Raw genomic sequence first — 19,956 nt, 5'->3', positions numbered from 1 at the left:
ACACCATAATATTTAAGCATTAGAATCAAGATGAATAGTAGACGATAGCAATACATCAAAAGCTTTTGAAAAATCGTAAAATATGCCAGCAACGCTATTTGTTCTAAAGTCTCCTCTTCTTTGACGTCATTACAGCTTCTGCAGAAGTCGTTGCTTGCAACCTTCAGTATGTTTTTCTATGAGGGACATAATGACCAAGACATCTGTTCTAGCCAACGTCACCAAAGCGGTACACCTCTTCAAGTCTTGATTGGGCAAAATATTTTTGAAGTGTTCCCAACCTGGATAACCTCCGCTGAACAACTTTTTTTCACCGTGATCTGATCCCAGGCGTTCAGCGTCAAAGGCGAACATGCTAACCTCTGAGCTGCTCTGGATTGAAATCAGTAAATCTACACAGATGGGTTAGTATAGAGACTCCTCAAGGATGTTTCTCGGCATTCTTAGAGACATTCCTTAAGAAGCTCTATATATGACGGGAGTGGTTCTTTTTAGCAGGAAATTTAAGGTACATGTTTGCTTTTGACGCTGAACGCTGACGCTTGGGTTCAAATCACGGCGAAAACATCAAAAAGACTCCTTGGGAGTAGAGAATGTTCCATTTACTCAAAGTGCAGAATAGCAGGGTTATTTGCCGGGGGGAATATTGACAAAAGGAAAAAACTTGCCCATCACACCTACAAAAGAACCATTGGTATAAGTTGGAGCCTTAAACCGTGTGTCATGCATTGACTGTATAATGCAGTTATCAGACCTATAATATTATATGGTATTCTGGACTCTTAAAAAAATCATCTATTGTTCAATACTCAGCCGTATCCAAAGGATGTTTGTGCATCCACAGCCGCTAATTCTAAAATTAATACCACTGGATTTAGTGGCTAGACAACTAGTAGCTCTTGGGGCCACTGCCGTAAATAATAAAGCGTTTTCTTTGGTCAAGCAACAGCTACGAGCACTAAGTTATCCTCGATATAATGTCCTATACGCCAGACAGTGTTGACTACACGTTGTCTGAGCCACTACTTAATAGCAAGTATTGTAGGACAGAATCGATTGGAGGTATAATATTCCTGGTAATAGAAGAGAACAGAAGAAAACATCTATATGGATGGTTTTAGACTGTATGACCAAGCGGGGACCCTAAACAGCTGGGACTAGTTATATCGACAAGTTTGCACAATCACTAAAGTTTGTATCAAAAGGAGATCCTTGCAATATAAGAATTGGTTGAAAGGCTAAGGTATAATGGATTAACTGTTGGTATAAATATCATCCTGGGAACCAGGCAGTATTAAATATTTGGAGATCGTATTTCAGAATACAAAAGTAGACTATGACAGATCTCTCAACGAGATGGCTGAATTGGCTAATATTCACCTATTCTGGGTGCCGAGCCACATAAATGTAGAACAGCAGTGAGGCCACCGTAGTGCTGAGGTTAGCATTTCCGCCTTTGGCGCTGTATGCCTGGGTTCGAACATCAAATGCTGGCGACATTCGTGAAGTACTTTGCCTTATAAAACCTTTTCCCCAAAAAGGTGTCGCTTTGAGGCACGCCTCGGACTCGGCTATAAAAAGGAGGCGCCTTATTATTGAGCTTAAACTTGAGTCGGACAGCACTCATTGATATGTGAGAAGTTTGCCTCTGTTCCTTATGGAATGTTCATAGGTCAACTTGCATTGTAGAGCAGATGAGCTTGAAAAATTATGAAGTACCTTACAAATTCCACGGGAAATAGAATCGAATCTATGGGTATTCCTCTATTGGCATGTAAAGTTAATTCTTCAAGATAAAGCCCAGTACGGATGAAAGATGGCTACGAATTGGGCTGTGAACGCTCCATGATTATGTGGCCTAATCTAAACTTAAGAAGGTTTACCACTTTGCTGTCGTAGGCTAGACTTAGACAATGCATTTTCACGATATGTAGAGTAGAGTTCAATAGAGTAGGACGAGTACTTATATTGTACAAGTAAAAACGTGATAAGTACGACCGGGCCTAATCATGGGTGCCCACAACCATTCAGCTTAATAAAAATCAAATTGGGAATGGGTTGCGGCTGCTATGGTTTTAAGTAGCCATATTAAGGCGGGTTGATTTGTATGGAGGAGAAAAAAATTTAAATTCGTATAGCAAAACCGTAATCTACATACAATTCTAAGAACATTTTCCGAAGAAACCATGAATCAAAAATAAAACCCTAATCCGTGCCTCTCGACTTGGAAAAAGCTATTATTTCATGCATGTATTTTTTGACGAAGGCGGGCATAAACATTTTCAAGTCGAGAGGTGTATAATAGAATTTCATTGAAGATACGTAGTTTCTTCGGAGAATTTTCTTAGAGTTTTATGACGATTACGTTTTTAACCTATATACGATTAAAAAAAATCAACCCGCCTTAAGTCATATAGGGGAATCGGTATTTAAGGGGCCTATACCAGTATATATACCGATTTGGATCATACTTAGCACGGACGCTGGAAGTCACAACAGAAGTCTCTATGTCTGCTAAATCAGGTGAAAATAGAGGCCTATAGGAGCTCAAGAAATCAAATCCGGCAATTGGTGCATATGGAGGCTATATTACTATATAGACCAATTCGGATCATACTTGGCACGGACGCTGGAAATCATAGCAGAAGTCTTTGTGCCAAGTTTCAGCCAAATCAGGTGGAAAATTGAGACCTATAGGAGCTCAAGAAGTAATATCCGGGGATCGGTTTATATAGGGGATAAACCAGTTTATGCAAGTGCTTGTGCCAAATTGCAGCCAAATCGGATGGCAACTGAGGCTTCTAGGGACTCAAGAAGTCAAATCGGACAAAAATTGCGGCTTGTAAGGACTCAAGTCAAATCGCCAGATAGGTTTACATGCAACATTTCAGCCTTGTTAGTGCTCAAAAAATCTTGCTTGTTAGGGCTCAAAAAGTCAAATCAGGAGATTGGTTTATATGGGAGCAATATCAGGTTATAGACCGATTTGGACCGTACTTGGCACAGTTGTTAAAAGTTCCCTAACAGAACATTATCTGCAAAGTTTTAACAAAATCGGACAAAAATTGCGGCTACCAGGTGCTCCAGAATTCAAATCGGGAGATCGCTTTATATGGGAGCTATATCTAAATCTGAACCGATATGGCTCATTTGCAATCCCCAACGATCATCAATAGTAGATATTTGTGCAACATTTCAAGCAGCTAGCTTTATGATCAAGAATATATATACTTTATGGGGGGGGGTCTTAGATCAATATTTCAGGTGTTACAAACGTAATGACTAGATTAGTATACCTCATTTTATGGTGGTGGGTATAAAAATAGATATCAAGCGATGAAAACGATTAAATAACGAGTAAAATAATTATAAATAAAACACTGCATAAAAGTCGCGACAGATAATGCAATAAACAGCAAATTTGGAAATGAGGCTCAAAAACTCCATACTATATTGGCGAAAACGTTCTGAAAGATTTAAAAGTCCAATACTAGTAATTAAATGATATGAAAGCAAATAAATATGGACTTAAGTCGGCTTTTTGATACCCAACTTCGATTGCAAACAGTTAAGGGTATTTCATATTAATGTGAGCACAATTCTAGAATGCTTTACATTTTTATGCGGTTGTTACAAACAAAACGATTATATAATAACTTCATACTATGGTGAAGGGTATAAATAGTCGCCACGGTAGCCGAGTTAGAAGGGTGCTTGGATTACCAGTGCAGGGGTCGTGGGTTCGATTCCCGCCAGATGCCTTGGTCTGTCGCTACTGTGGTATCACAATGGACTGAAAACGTGAGACTGTAAAAGGACTGCCACTCTTACCTAACCTAACAGATAAATCATTCTGTTTATGGTCTACAATGTCTTTAGAACCTCCGTATAACTGGTTAAGATACATTGTATTAGGTCCAGAATTTTCATTCTTCTAAATTATATGTATTCTTTAAACAAATTGTATGTACTTTAAATTCCAATAATCGCAACTTTAAGGTTTTTTAAAATAAATTTTACAAAATTACAAAACAATGCTCCTTTAAACACAACAACGAATTTTGCAATTGTTTTAATGATAATAATGCATGTGGAAAATGCATACAACTGAACCGTATGTAAGTATAAGGCGTAGCTGATTTTTGTGGTTTTCATTTTATGGTTTAATAATAAGCACATCACTGTCGGCATTCTTTTGATAGACTGTCAAGCACTACTTGCCTTATATGATCCAGAGTAATTGAATATGCACTTCACAGTTTGTTATGGAATCAATCGACTAACTATACAAAATATGTAGCTGGAATATTTTCTACTTCTTTTTAGACCTTTGGAAAGCAACGTTTTGTATTCCCTTGTCAGTATTAACACATATCGGTTAAAGCATAGGCTTGCTTTTCCTTTGTTCTATTCACATAAGAAGTGAGCAATGAACAGGTAAAAAAGAAGCTCGTATCAACTTTAGATTTTCTTCTTTTGGTATTCTCCTTCTTGGCACTAATCAGTTCTAAAACATTTCAATCTGAAGATTTATTGGGGTTTTCCTTTTTTCTATTCTTCAGTAAGTATCAAACAGGTAGAAGATTTAATTTAAGTTACACTTGGTGACTTGAATTTTTCTTTCTTTAAGTGAACCAATTTTAAGATCACACCAACGCCTCCTTAGCACACCAAGCTCTACGAAATACTGCGATAAATCACGTTTTGTTTTGAAATATTGTACAAAATTATTGCATTCATCACTGCCTGACCGATGCGTTTATGTGCGTGAGTTACGCGCATACGTAATTTTCTTTACCAAAAACAAGCGTCACGCGCAACAGGTTACTCCGCTTCCATGTGAAATCATTTAATTTTGTTTTTAATCAGGAAAAATGATCATCAAATTTTAGATGGAAGCTGTTGCAAGCAAGGAGCTTTAAATTTTTCTTTTCTTCAACTCCAATCTTTAAACAAAACTGACAACACGGGGAGGTCAAAAACTAGTCAGCCAAACCAAACGCTTGAAGAGTTGCAAGTAAACTGGTTGCAGGTACATCCACGCAGTTACCATAGGGGCAGACAGGTAGAGCAGCTAGAGTTAGTTGGCTGCTTGTGCTGTGCTATGTATTTGTTGCCTAGTGGTGGCGGAGTAGTAAAAATCTCGATTTAACCAATCGACCGGTAATAGTGGGCTGTTTATTTGTATTTGGACAAAAAAACCACATCATTCGAATATAGACAAAAAATTTTAAATGCACTCTTGCGCAGTGCAGTCGATGGTTTGGGATGCACAAAGTATGACTGGAATAAAACTTCGCCTTGTTGTTTAACGGTTGGCACACTCGTAGCAGATAGCCAACGAGCCATGGAATAGATGAGCAGTCCTCATTGAGCACAGTGGTAGGAAACAAGAAAAAACTTAAAATAATCAATATGGTTTAAAGACTTTGTATGATATTGCAAATTGCAGGGGTTTGGCGTGATAGGACATACCCATACCCCAACTATTCCGAATGAGACTTTTGTTTACTATGGGATTGAAGGTCATTTTTAACCTTTGCTTACATGAGGGGTTCTAAGTGGAAATACCAAAAATGAACTTGCTATGAACAGTAGGCCGGTAGACGGGAGGGCGAAGAATAATTGACTGTGTTCTTTGTAACCCATAAAAACATTTCATTCTAGAGATTTTCATTCTTATGGGCATATAGATCGACAGCTTTGAATTTTAGAAATTTCCAAATCGTGATATATAATGGTTATGATGGAGAACGTTTTAACGTGGAAAATTATAAAAACAAACAACATTTTATTCTTCCTCATATAAGATAAAGTTAGAAAATAATATGCAGTCGTATACGTAATTGATTAGCAGATGACACATCGTAACGCAACGCATAAGTAAACATATAGTACTTAAAATTAGGAATACATTTAGGAACAACACCAGTTTTTAACCACAATGCAGCATTGCTCATCGCTTTTTACAATAGTTGTACGCATACATAAAACGTATCACAGTTGAGTAGCACTATACAGCCCAGTAAGCATTGATGCAGAACAAATACGAATTCACTCATGAAGAGAATATTTTCTTTTTTCCAGTTATTCGATTGAATGCAACAATTATTGCGCAGTAGCTTGTAAACAGTATTTTGAATACTTTAAGCAACTCCCGAAATGTGTTGAAATTATAGAGAAGATGAATGAGACGAATTCAATTACCGTTTTGAGAAAAGTAAAATCGGGGTATATAATTTAAGGAAATGACAATTGACAGATATTGACGAGGTTTTAAAGAAACTAAAGGTATTGAGTTTGACCAGTTTTGGCAATGAAACAGGCTGCTTCGAAGTGCTTCTTCCACGAACAATTTTCGTTGGATTTGGCTCGACTTCGAAGACCCACACTGTCGATTGTTGTTTTGCCTCGGGCTCATACGTATAGATCTAAGATTCATCACATGTGGCGATTTTATAAATGTCTTTCTTTGCATCAATCAACAAACCAAACCTTATTTTACGGCCAGGTGTGTAGGCAATATCGAATGTATGCTGGTGGGAGAAATGCACAAGGATGGCTCTATCTCACGGTATGTCCCATGCCGATCTTGCACGATGACGACCAGGCACGGCATCTTTTCTGTTCTCTAGTACAAAGAGCATTTTCGATAGACCTTCACTCATTTCTTTTTTGAGCAAGCGTCGGCCACGGTGCTTGATCGCCATACAAAGTTTTCAGTTCATCAATGCACTCTTGTCGTGAAAAAATGCACTCTTGTCGAAAAAAAGTCACAAAAATTGATAGTCGTACGTCAAAACGTTCTGAGTACGATTATGCAAGAAAATCTTGAACTTTCCTATGGAAACGTCAGATTGCACCTGCCACCTGTACAGAAGCTACCTGATCCATCCATTGGTATGCATTTCGAAATGTGGCTGAGCTCGCTCGTGTACATGTGCACATGACTGGTATGACCTTTTGTATCTAAATCTGAAGAAAGAAGATTATGGAAAGTATGCATTCAGTGGTGATTATAAACATCCACGGAGAGACACGCATTTACATATGTATTTTATTTTTTCTTTTAACATCCCCTTCATTATTAAGCAGCGGTAATGATCGATGTGATCAAGGTTTTCATTAAAACTCAGTGTTCCAAATTTCAGCGATTTCGGGAAATAATTTGGCGTTTTATTAGTCAAATAATTCTAAATCAGCAGATCGTTATACGACAACTATGTGTGAAAGTCAGGAGTGAAATTTCGGCAAAATCGGTTAATAAATGCACGTAATTTGAGCTCAAGACCTTAAAGCGAGAGATAGGTCTATATGACAGCTATATGCAAATATGGTCCGCATTAGCCCATTCAAGAGTTTAAGCTGCATTTGAAAAAAATATGAATCTGTGCCAAACTCAGCTCAATATAACAATTTTTGAAAACTGTAGCGTAACATCAACTGGCAGACGGCCAGACACATGCAACGAATTTTACGAAGATTAAAAATATACATTTTGTTGGATCGCAAATAGATGCTTCGATGTGTGGCAAACGGAAAGACAAAATGATAAACTCTCCGTCGTATGGTGGTGGGCATAAAAAAAGATTATAGAAGCAGTCAGGGAAAGCAAAAGTCGGGCGTAGTCGACTGTCATATTCCCTACACCAACGAGTCTGTCTACTTGTTTAATCCATGGAACCTATGACTGAAAGACGAGGCTATTACTGAAAGGAAGTAAGGAGGTCAGTATAGCTATTGGTATCATAACGGGACACAAAGGACTACGAGCTCACTTATGTAAAATCGGTGCGGCAAGTGATAGCATGTGTATGCCATGCGGGAAAAATGATGAGACGTTGGAGCATTTCCTTTGTCATTGCCCGGCTTTCGCGTCTAACAGATACCGGCACCCAGCTGGAGACACAATACCAGACATGAACCAACTTAGGGGAGTGGTATTGGAAACAATTAAGGATTTTGTAAGTCTCCGAAATTCCTAACTAGAAATTTTCTTTTTAAAGGTTACTTTATAGCTTTTAGAGCGCACAACAAGCCGATTACTGGCTTAGGTTATGTTCATAGTGGCATAGGGTGGATTGATATCTGCACGCCCTTTCAACCTAAGCTAGTATACATCCCAAACTACGAAAGAGTATACAAAAATACAAATTTCCAAATTAGCAAGCACTCAATTTTTTTTAATTCCAGATTTAATTTGTGAAAATATATTTGGCTTAACATATATCGGTGAACTATTGTAAAGACTAACACAGTTTAAAAAATTAAAAATTATTAGGTGCCAACGACATTAAGCCAAACTAATGGGTATTAAGAAAAATCACTTGAGGCTTTTCAGAGGTTAGAAAAATAAACGCCTTAACATGATTTTTAATTTTAATTTTTAATTGATAGACTTCAAGTGGCTCCTGTTTGTGGCCAGTGGCCAGAGTATTAACTCAGAGCCAGTCATCCAGCATGGCGTTGGTATTCATGCAATTCGCACTGGGTGGGGACCTGGAATGTTGCAAATGCATTGGTTTTGGCTTAAAGCCATATTTAGTTAGTTGTTGGCTACAACTCTAGATGTTGGCCTTCATGTCTTTGGTCCGTCTTTCCAAACGTCTGTCGGCTTGTTGTCGTTATTACTTAATTTTTAACAGGCTGTTTATTAATGTTTCTTTGTATTATGCCCCTCCATACATCTCCTCTCATCACAACTACGTATTAGGACTACCACATTTGGTGCGAAAATTGTTGAAAAATTGGTTTTGTGGTTGTTTTTTTTTTTTTCTTTAATGTGCAACAAGGTGTTGGTGGTTTCCAGCTACTTGCAGATAAAATGGAAACGAAGTTGATTGTCTGTGGTACTAGACACTTATGTTGTTGATATTCGTTGAACACCTTTGGCTAATGTTGTTGCAATGTTTATAAAACAACATACCAGTTTTATTTTTGTTAAAAAATTATGATTTTCACTTAAAAAATTAAATAATTTCACTACACACACTGCCATCAGCCTGTCAAGCAGGTAACCTGGCAAATCTAGGTGCGAAGTTTGGCATAGAAGGAAAATAAAGTGCGTTGAAAATGGATGACATACGGAAATGAAATTTCTGCAAAAGCATTGCATATTTGGTTGGGCAAAATTTCTGGGGCTTGGCAAATTTACAACAAAAAGAATTGTACCTGGACCTTAGAATTTTTGAAATTATTCAGGCAACCCAACATTTGTTGTTTAATTAAACATTTGTATACCCTCCACCATAGGATGGTGGTATACTACTGTCGTTATTCTGTTTGTAGCTCCTCGAAATATTTGTCTTATAACCCAATAGAGTATATATAGTCTTGATCGTCATGACATTTTAAGTCGATCTAGCCATGTCCGTCCGTCCGCCTGTCTGTCTGTTGAAAGCATGTTAGCTTTAGAAGGAGTCAAGCTAGCCGCTTGAAATGTTGCACAAATACTTGTTATCAGTGTAGGTCGGTTGGGATTGTAAATGGGTCTTATCGGTCCATGTTTTGATATAGTTGTCATATAAACCGATCTGTGATCTTGACTTCTTGAGCCTCTAGAGGGCGCAATTCCTATCCGATTTGGCTGAAATTTGGCAAACGTGTCTCGTTATGACTCCCAACTACTGTGCCAAATATGGATGAAATCGGTCCATTACCTGATATAGCTGTCATATAAACCGATCTGGGATCTTGGCTTCTTGAGCCTCTAGAGAGCGCAATTATTATCCGATTTGGCTGAAAATTTGTACAACGGCTTCTCCCACGACCTTCAACACAAATATGGCTTGAATCGGTATATAGCCTGATACAGCTCCCATATAAACCGGTCTCCCTATTTCATTCTTGAACCCCTATAGGACGCAATTCTTATTCGAATTGGCTGAAATTTTACACAATGACCTGTACTACGGTCTCCAACATTCAATTCCATTATGAACCGAATCGGACCTTAACGTGATATAGTTCCATTAGCATAGCAATTATTTTCTTTATCCTTTGTTGGCCTAAAAAGAGATACCGGAAAAAGAACTCGACAGATGCGATACATGGTGGAGGGTATATAAAATTCGGCCCGACTTGTTAATGCTTAATTCATACTTTCACAGTTTATTTATTTTATTGTACTTATTTAATTTTTTTCTTGGAAAACCTTTAACCTTTTTTGGGCTCTTTATATATTTTTAACTCAATAACTACTTTATTACGTAGTTCTAAAACCAAATAAATCATTAAAAAACTCACTCAGGCCAGAACTTTGAAGGTGATTACAAGTTAAATCGTTTTAAAAGTTCGTTTAGACTGGCCACAGCACAACAAAACACTAAATGCATGATGTCACATTGCTGATGTAATTGCAATCAGTTTTAACTTGGAATGAATATTTTTTTTTAACTTATATCAGCCTACATGTCTCTTAGAAAAGTAGAAAAGTATAGCAATGTTGGACGATATTCGTTTGTAATTAATGATTAACTTGTTGAAACAAAAACTTAAATAAAATTATCCCCAAGAAAAAAACACAACAATATAGACTCCATATCCACTTTCTTAGTGGAACGACAGGAAGTAAAAAAAAAATAAATGAGTTAAAGTTAGTTATTCATGACCTTGCATAGGCGGTAGGAAAGCCCTAAAGGTAATGAGAATTTTTTTTATTCGGCAATCTCATAACAGCTAATGCGGTTCAACCAAAGTCATTCAAACGACTGGGTAGAACCTTCTTCTTATATCCAAGTTCAAATATAATTTCGTCTGGGAAATTTAGTATTATTGTTTTCTACAAAGAAAGTCGAACTAAATGATTATGGGAATTTTGTTAGAAGGGAAGAATGTAACTAAAAGAAATTCCTTCCTTTTAATTAAATTTTTATGATCATAAAGTTCGACTGCCTTTGGGAAAAACGACCTAAAGGGATTATACACATGACCGGCCGAAATAGCCGAACATAAATAATAATAATCGTATGGGAAACTTAAACGAAATCAAATGAAATTAAAGCCTTGAAAGGGTTCTCCAAGTCAAGTGGGATGGTCGGTTTAAATGAAAGGTTAAATATAATCGTGAACCAATTGGAATCATTTACAATCCCAACTAATCTATAAGAAGTGTTTGTATAGGGTTGAGTAATGGCAGTTTTAAATGAAAGCTTCGAAAATTATTTTACTCCTTTAAATCTTGGTCATATCGTATCAATATTTAGGCTCTTAAAATGGATTACTTATTGGATAAAAAATAATTATAATTGAAACTCTTTGCCAACAATTGGCCCGGCGGAAGCAACTTGGAACATCTGCAAAGACTACGGGACATCTGCAAAAACTAAGGATTCAATTGACGATTGCGTTTTACTTAGGTTAGGTAAGATTGAAAAAAGGGTGCGCATGTTTTCCAAGCCACGCCCCAAGTTGGTGCATGTCTGGTATTGTGTCCCAAGTGCCGGTATCCGTTAAACGCGAAAACCGGACAATGACAAAGAAAATGCCCCAACATCTCATCATCTTCCCTGCATGCCCTACCCATGCTATGACTTGCCGCAACGATTTAACATAAGTAAGCTCGTAGTTAACTGTCCGTCAAGATGTTCAGACTAGACGTCCTCGTATTAAGACCATACCACCTCACACATTCGGTGATAGCCCGGATGTCCGCCTGTAGGACCGTATTATGGTCAGGCAATCTGAAACAGATCTCTGTCCCTGGGTTCTCAATGTAGACCCCCAGACCCACTCTGTCCTCTAGCTTTGATCCATCTGTGTAACATGATCTTCCAGATGGCAATACTAGGGTTTCGTCAATCCCAGAGTGTGACGCTGGCAGCAGTACCTCGCATTCGACCCCAAGGTTCATCTCAGGTGTCCGATCGGAAACCTCTTCCCTTCCTTCCAGGTTTCTTATCACCGCCAGAGATTTACTAAATGAATTTGCAAAAATTTTTAAAGATCAGAACATAATTGTAGCTACAGTAGTCATAGAAGCAAGAATTGGATTTAAGATATATGCGGGAGATATAACCAAATCTGAACTGATTTTAAGGAAAAACAGCACTTAAATCGAAACATGAAATAAAACATTCCATGCAAAATTTTGTATAGATCGGACTTAAATTATGACTACGACCCAAAAAATATTTTTTTTTAACTTATATCAGCCTACATGTCTCTTAGAAAAGTAGAAAAGTATAGCAATGTTGGACGATATTCGTTTGTAATTAATGATTAACTTGTTGAAACAAAAACTTAAATAAAATTATCCCCAAGAAAAAAACACAACAATATAGACTCCATATCCACTTTCTTAGTGGAACGACAGGAAGTAAAAAAAAAATAAATGAGTTAAAGTTAGTTATTCATGACCTTGCATAGGCGGTAGGAAAGCCCTAAAGGTAATGAGAATTTTTTTTATTCGGCAATCTCATAACAGCTAATGCGGTTCAACCAAAGTCATTCAAACGACTGGGTAGAACCTTCTTCTTATATCCAAGTTCAAATATAATTTCGTCTGGGAAATTTAGTATTATTGTTTTCTACAAAGAAAGTCGAACTAAATGATTATGGGAATTTTGTTAGAAGGGAAGAATGTAACTAAAAGAAATTCCTTCCTTTTAATTAAATTTTTATGATCATAAAGTTCGACTGCCTTTGGGAAAAACGACCTAAAGGGATTATACACATGACCGGCCGAAATAGCCGAACATAAATAATAATAATCGTATGGGAAACTTAAACGAAATCAAATGAAATTAAAGCCTTGAAAGGGTTCTCCAAGTCAAGTGGGATGGTCGGTTTAAATGAAAGGTTAAATATAATCGTGAACCAATTGGAATCATTTACAATCCCAACTAATCTATAAGAAGTGTTTGTATAGGGTTGAGTAATGGCAGTTTTAAATGAAAGCTTCGAAAATTATTTTACTCCTTTAAATCTTGGTCATATCGTATCAATATTTAGGCTCTTAAAATGGATTACTTATTGGATAAAAAATAATTATAATTGAAACTCTTTGCCAACAATTGGCCCGGCGGAAGCAACTTGGAACATCTGCAAAGACTACGGGACATCTGCAAAAACTAAGGATTCAATTGACGATTGCGTTTTACTTAGGTTAGGTAAGATTGAAAAAAGGGTGCGCATGTTTTCCAAGCCACGCCCCAAGTTGGTGCATGTCTGGTATTGTGTCCCAAGTGCCGGTATCCGTTAAACGCGAAAACCGGACAATGACAAAGAAAATGCCCCAACATCTCATCATCTTCCCTGCATGCCCTACCCATGCTATGACTTGCCGCAACGATTTAACATAAGTAAGCTCGTAGTTAACTGTCCGTCAAGATGTTCAGACTAGACGTCCTCGTATTAAGACCATACCACCTCACACATTCGGTGATAGCCCGGATGTCCGCCTGTAGGACCGTATTATGGTCAGGCAATCTGAAACAGATCTCTGTCCCTGGGTTCTCAATGTAGACCCCCAGACCCACTCTGTCCTCTAGCTTTGATCCATCTGTGTAACATGATCTTCCAGATGGCAATACTAGGGTTTCGTCAATCCCAGAGTGTGACGCTGGCAGCAGTACCTCGCATTCGACCCCAAGGTTCATCTCAGGTGTCCGATCGGAAACCTCTTCCCTTCCTTCCAGGTTTCTTATCACCGCCTGAGATTTACTAAATGAATTTGCAAAAATTTTTAAAGATCAGAACATAATTGTAGCTACAGTAGTCATAGAAGCAAGAATTGGATTTAAGATATATGCGGGAGATATAACCAAATCTGAACTGATTTTAAGGAAAAACAGCACTTAAATCGAAACATGAAATAAAACATTCCATGCAAAATTTTGTATAGATCGGACTTAAATTATGACTACGACCCAAAAAAGTGCCATGTACAAAATTTGATTAGATTCCGACAACAAATGCGTCATGAATCACAAGAATACGTAGACAGTGACACAAACGACAGTCTCCACCTTTGAACCAATCAGATCGCTGAAAAAGTCTAATAACTTGCCATTGTTTACATCTGCTAATTTAGACTAGCCTACACAGATACAAACACGTAAAGCGGAACCCTTTCTATTTGGCAGTGATAGACAAGTACAGAGCAGGTGTTCAACAGTTTCCTTTTCAGCTTCTGTAAAAATCGCTCCTTCGGTATATTGCATATTAAAGGAGGCAACCGTTGCGCAGAGGTTAGCATGTCCGCTTATGACGCTGAACGCCTGGGTTCAAATGCCGGCGTGAACATCAAATAATTTTACAGCAGTGATTTTCCCCTTATTAATGATGGCTACATTTGTGAGGTATGCTGCCATGTTGAAACTTCTCTACCAGGTGGTGGCAAAAGAAAAAGAACGTCTTTATCATTGAGCTTAAACATTAATCGGACTGCAGTCATTGATATGAGAAAAGTATCTCCTGTTTCTTAATGGCATGTTCATGGGAAATTTAGGTAGATAGTAGTTACCAATCAGAAAGTGAGTGATCTATGAATACACGATGAGCGAGACTTCTGTTCTAGTTCGAGATACAAAAGGTATAGACCTCTTCTAGTTCAGATTGAACTACAAGATCTTGAAGTATTCACAGCCTCCAATTCGTAACAATCTGTCATCTTTTGCCCTTTAGGCCTTATTTCAAAGAATAAACTACATGTGGGTAGAGGAATACCCATAGTTTACTTTTCCTCTGCAAGGTAGTTCCTTGCAAGGATTTCCGCTTGATATACACTACAGCGATCGGCTAACCTTTCAGTTATAACAAGTTCCAGTGAATTATTGTACACCTAGAAGCCTATATGTTCATCCAGTTTGAAGCCATCCGTATAGGAGTTTACACGTTCAATTTAAAAGCAATATTGTTCAATTTAGAAGCGGTATTGTAGCTCCAATCAGCTCTATCGGGTATAGTGGTACTGGATATCGGTCATTGTATTAGGAAAAACACAATGCCCCCAGTCGCTGATAGAGCAAAGGTAAACATCTCTTAGGATCGCTGCAGGCATTTGTCTAGCCCCAATGCCTAGAAGTATTAAGTCTAGCATTGAATTCAGTGCATCAGAGATTTTATAATTAATATTAGAAGTGCAATTCCTTACTTAAATAATATTTTGAGTGTTTTACACCAACATATTACGATTGTTGAAAGCAAACGTATTTGTTTCAAATGGAACTAAAGTGAAGTAATTATAATTCATATCTGTGGTATGGATAACATCGCTCACTTATTTTCCTAAAGTGGTAATTTACTTTTTTTTAGCTATTAAGGCAAGACAAGAGAAAAGGCGCCACTATCCATATTAACACACACAAAATATAAAACTTGAAAAGAACCCGATTATGCTTATTACATTCAATCAAAACCGGCCAACATGACGCCATAGAAAAAAGGCAAACAAGAACAAATGATTTCAAGTTTTAGAATTTCGATTTTCAAATCAGTAGTCAGAAAACTACAAAAACCGCTTAGAGATATATGAAATTAAAGCATTTGGCATGCACAAGTATGTGTGCTTCAGTTAGGTTTTTTTTCTAGACTTTGCTAATTTATGTAATGAAATAAAGGGTGATTTTTTTGAGGTTAGGATTTTCATGCATTAGTATTTGACAGATCACGTGGGATTTCAGACATGGTGTCAAAGAGAAAGATGCTCAGTATGCTTTGACATTTCATCATGAATAGACTTACTAACGAGCAACGCTTGCAAATCATTGAATTTTATTACCAAAATCAGTGTTCGGTTCGAAATGTGTTCAAATTTTGACAAATTTTGTTCAGCGATGAGGCTCATTTCTGGTTGAATGGCTACGTAAATAAGCAAAATTGCCGCATTTGGAGTGAAGAGCAACCAGAAGCCGTTAAAGAACTGCCCATGCATCCTGAAAAATGCACTGTTTGGTGTGGTTTGTACGCTGGTGGAATCATTGGACCGTATTTTTTCAAAGATGCTGTTGGACGCAACGTTACGGTGAATGAACACATTTCGAACCGAACACTGATTTTGGTAATAAAATTCAATGATTTGCAAGCGTTGCTCGTTAGTAAGTCTATTCATGATGAAATGTCAAAGCATACTGAGCATCTTTCTCTTTGACACCATGTCTGAAATCCCACGTGATCTGTCAAATACTAATGCATGAAAATCCTAACCTCAAAAAAATCACCCTTTACAAAAGCTTAAGTTTCGAAATTGTGGCCACTGAAAAATATCAACAATGTGATCAATTACTTGTTGATGAGAGGAATTGCTTGTCGATATGGGAGAATATTGAATATCATATAATCTCGATACAAGGCCGCCAGCTGAAATGTAAAGGCACTTAAATGATGTTTAGAAAAAAAATATTAAAAATGTTTACCATACATTGAAAATATCAGTTACTGTGGGAAATAAATTTGAAAGTTTAAAAGTAGACAGTTTAAGAATAATTAAATATATATTTTTATGAAGGAATCTCTCAGACCTGTTCCGATTTTCGAATTCGCAAAAACAAAAAAATGTTTTGTCTATATTTTCCAAGTCTGCTTCTTTAATGATTTGATATCACTAGAGGTTCATCTTTCTATGCATAAATTTTATGAGAATATGAATTCCAACATCTTATCTTATATATAAAAATCAATTTGTGTTTTTTTGTCAGTTTGTTTGTTTGTGTGTTCCTTATAGACTCATAAACGGCTGAACCGATTTTCTAGGGTACTACATTTTTTGATATCTGAAGGGGTGGCGGACCTTCCCCTTATCCTAATTTTCAGAAACATCAGATCTCGGAGATGGGTGGTGCGATTTAGGCGAAATTTTGTGTGCTCTCTTAACAATTCCTGGGAGTTTATTCCCTACTCCCTTTTCCCCTATTCTGAATAACAATTTACTGGGAGTTTTTTCCCAAATCCCCTTTCCCTTATTCTAAACAAACTTCGAAAAAGGGAAATCTCTCCCAGGGAAAAAGTAGCTATTCTGAATCGATATAATAGGGAGAATGAGGCGATAAAACTTGGGAAAAATTCCCCCAAACAAATGAAAGGGAGTTAGGAAAAAAAATTTTGAATTTTATGTTTTTATACAAAAATGGTACCACTTCTTATTACTTACGAACAATTTAAAATGTATGGAAATAATTTTTCACTTTTTCATCAAAATCAAGTACAAATTTTGTTAGGTTTTCCCAGTTTAAATATGTCATGTACCCACCATAGAAGTTTTTATTTAGTTTTTCAATTTCATTTGCACTTCGTTCCGAGTCGGATTCTTAAAGGAGGTCCCTTATCATTGAGCTTAAAGTAGAATCGGGCGGCACTCAATGATGTGTAAGAAGTCTTCTGCCTATTCCTTAATGGAATGTTAGTAGGCAATTATTCAAAGATACTTGGCGCCACATTTGGCAGCATTTACACCACAGGAGTAAGAATAAATCCATAAGTCGCTTTCCGGCAACACTATGTCCAGCAGCCGTCCCAACCACCAAGAAAAGCGGCCGCCGCTTGGAAATGTCGATTAGATATTCAAGTTGTAGTTCCATAAAAGTAGTCCTTAAGATAAAATGGCGTATCAGGCAGACCACCACAGCATTCATACGATTCAGCTACCTTAACTCCTTTTGAAAAGGGGAAAACGCCAACATGCAGGATGTGTGCCCCGCATGCAACCAGGGACAACACGCCACAATAAATCTGTCTACCAGACCACTCTGGAAGCATCTAATTTAGCCAACGATTGTTGGATGAAGACGGAAAGTTGTTATCACAACACAGAAATATGGTGACAAGCTGTAGGCCGTAATTGCGCATTATTAAAATGCAAAAATTAAAACAAACATTACAAAAGCAACACTAAACATGTTTGTAAACTTTTTTGCCACCGTTATAACTTATTTTTCCATTTTATGTTCTTTTTTCCCAAAAAATAACAATCAAATGTTTAGCCAAAATAAAACAGCTGAAGCAAAACAGCTGTTTTCGAGAATTTGAAATTCCCTCTCCCCATTCAATCAGAATAGGATAATTTTATCGAGGGAGAAAATTTTTCCCTGGGAGTTTTCAGAATTGGGCTGATAGTAAACTAAAAAATAATGGAGTACCTGGGGGGCCGCCCCACTCCCAAAGCCTACAAAATATATATTGAGTTGCCCAAAAAGTAATTGCGGATTTTTTAAAAGAAAGTAAATGTATTTTTAATAAAACTTAGAATGAACTTTAATCAAATATACTTTTTTTACACTTTTTTTCTAAAGCAAGCTAAAAGTAACAGCTGATAACTGACGGAAGAAAGAATGCAATTACAGAGTCACAAGCTGTGAAAAAATTTTTTAAAGCCGACTATATGAAAAATCCGCAATTACTTTTTGGGCAACCCAATATATATACAGACCAATCACGACAATATGGGACTCAAATGAAAGGTATTTATGATTCAAAAAACGTAACTGATATCCAATTGTCGGACCAAGTGTTTGGGGGATTTATCCACCATGGCAATAGGGGACGCAAATGAAAGGTATTTACGAGTAGAATACGAATTTGATATCCAAACATGACTTATCTACTGGCCATGGCAATATAGGGCTTAAATAAAAGCTTTTTGAGTGTAGAATACGATTTTGAGATCTAAATGTGAGATCAAGTATTTGGGAGGCCGTCCCTCCCCAAAAATATCCCCCAAAGCGGACACAATTACGACCATAGCAATATGAGGCTCAAATGAAAGGTCTTTGGGAGTATAGCACGAATTTGATATCAATATTCGGGAAAGTATCTATGGGGAACAGGGGCAGGGGCAGTTTGCCCCTGTTCCTTATTGGAATGTTCATGGGCAAAATTTATATTTTGTATTTGTATCTATGGGGCCAACCCACCCCCATAGCATAACTCATATACGAAGTATTTGCTGACCTTTGCGATATGGGGCTGAAAAAAGAGGTATTTTAAAGTAGAACACGAATATGATATAAACTTTCAAGGCCAAATCATGTTTGCCAACTATGGAAATATGGAGCTCAAATGAAAGGTATTTGGGAGTAGACCTCGAATCTGATATCAACATTCGAGACTAACCCCCAAGTTGAACGTATTTGCTCACCAAGACATTGGAGCTCGATATTGATAGTTCTTGGGGCCCATACCCCAAACCGGAAATATTTGCTAACTTTTGCAATAAGGGGTTTAAATGAAAGGTATTTGAGATTAGCAAACGAATTTGATATCTAATTTCGAGGCCAATGCCAATATGGGGTTCAAATAATTGATATATAGATACATGAGAATAGAGGACGATGCACATATATTTTTAGGGCTTAGTGTTTGGAGGACCACCCCACTCCCCAAAACACCCCTAAATCGGGCATATTTACCGACCATGTCAATGTGGGGCTGCTATGAAAGGTATTGGGGAGTAGAGCACGAAATTGATACCCACTTTCGGGATCAATTTTCTCAAAATAGGCCACAAACAGCAATTATTCACTGACCATCGCAATATGGGCTTAAATAAAGGTATTTGGGAGTAGAATACGAATATCCAAATGTAGGACCATGTATTTGGGTCACCGCTCTTTCCCCAAAAAACCCCCAAAGGGTAAAAATTTGCCGACCATGCCAATATGTGGCTCAAATAAAAGTGTTTGAGATTAGAAAACTATTTGATAACCAATTTTGGGGCCAAGTGTTTGGGGTACGCCTCATCCCATTAACTTCCCACTAACCAATGGCAATATGGGGTTAAAATAAACGGCATTTGAGACAAAAACACGATCCTGATATTTTTTTTAGGGCTAAGTGTCTTTTTAGAATGGTATTAAACCCTCCGAGCGAATTTGTGGTCCAATAAAGATCATATGGGATTCAGATAAAGGCACTTATATTGTTATACTGTTAGTCAAGCGATATGCATATACTATTTTCGTAGCATGATATTTCACTAAAAGCTCTTTAATTGTCGAAAATAAATATTCAAAGGATAATTTT

The 19,956-nt window shown here is 37.3% G+C and overlaps 1 protein-coding gene across 12 annotated transcripts in view; it reads right to left on the bottom strand.

Annotated features, from left to right (window-relative positions):
• The window catches only part of LOC106082505 (klarsicht protein), an 841,622-nt gene that overhangs the window by 11,158 nt on the left and 810,508 nt on the right, over positions 1-19,956 (bottom strand). Inside the window, exon 1 of one of the 12 annotated variants that reach the window (XM_013245069.2) lies at positions 4,799-5,280. The exons of the other annotated variants lie outside the window; for them this stretch is intronic. The gene's annotated coding sequence lies outside the window, so the exon portion shown is untranslated. Of the gene's footprint in view, positions 1-4,798; positions 5,281-19,956 lie in introns of those variants that run through there. 12 annotated transcript variants of the gene reach the window in all.

This window comes from Stomoxys calcitrans, chromosome 1 (assembly GCF_963082655.1).
Source record: "Stomoxys calcitrans chromosome 1, idStoCalc2.1, whole genome shotgun sequence".
NCBI classification, from domain to species: Eukaryota; Metazoa; Arthropoda; class Insecta; order Diptera; family Muscidae; genus Stomoxys; species Stomoxys calcitrans.
The sequence above is the reverse complement of the archived record's forward strand: the minus strand, read 5'-3'. Positions and strand labels throughout refer to the sequence as shown.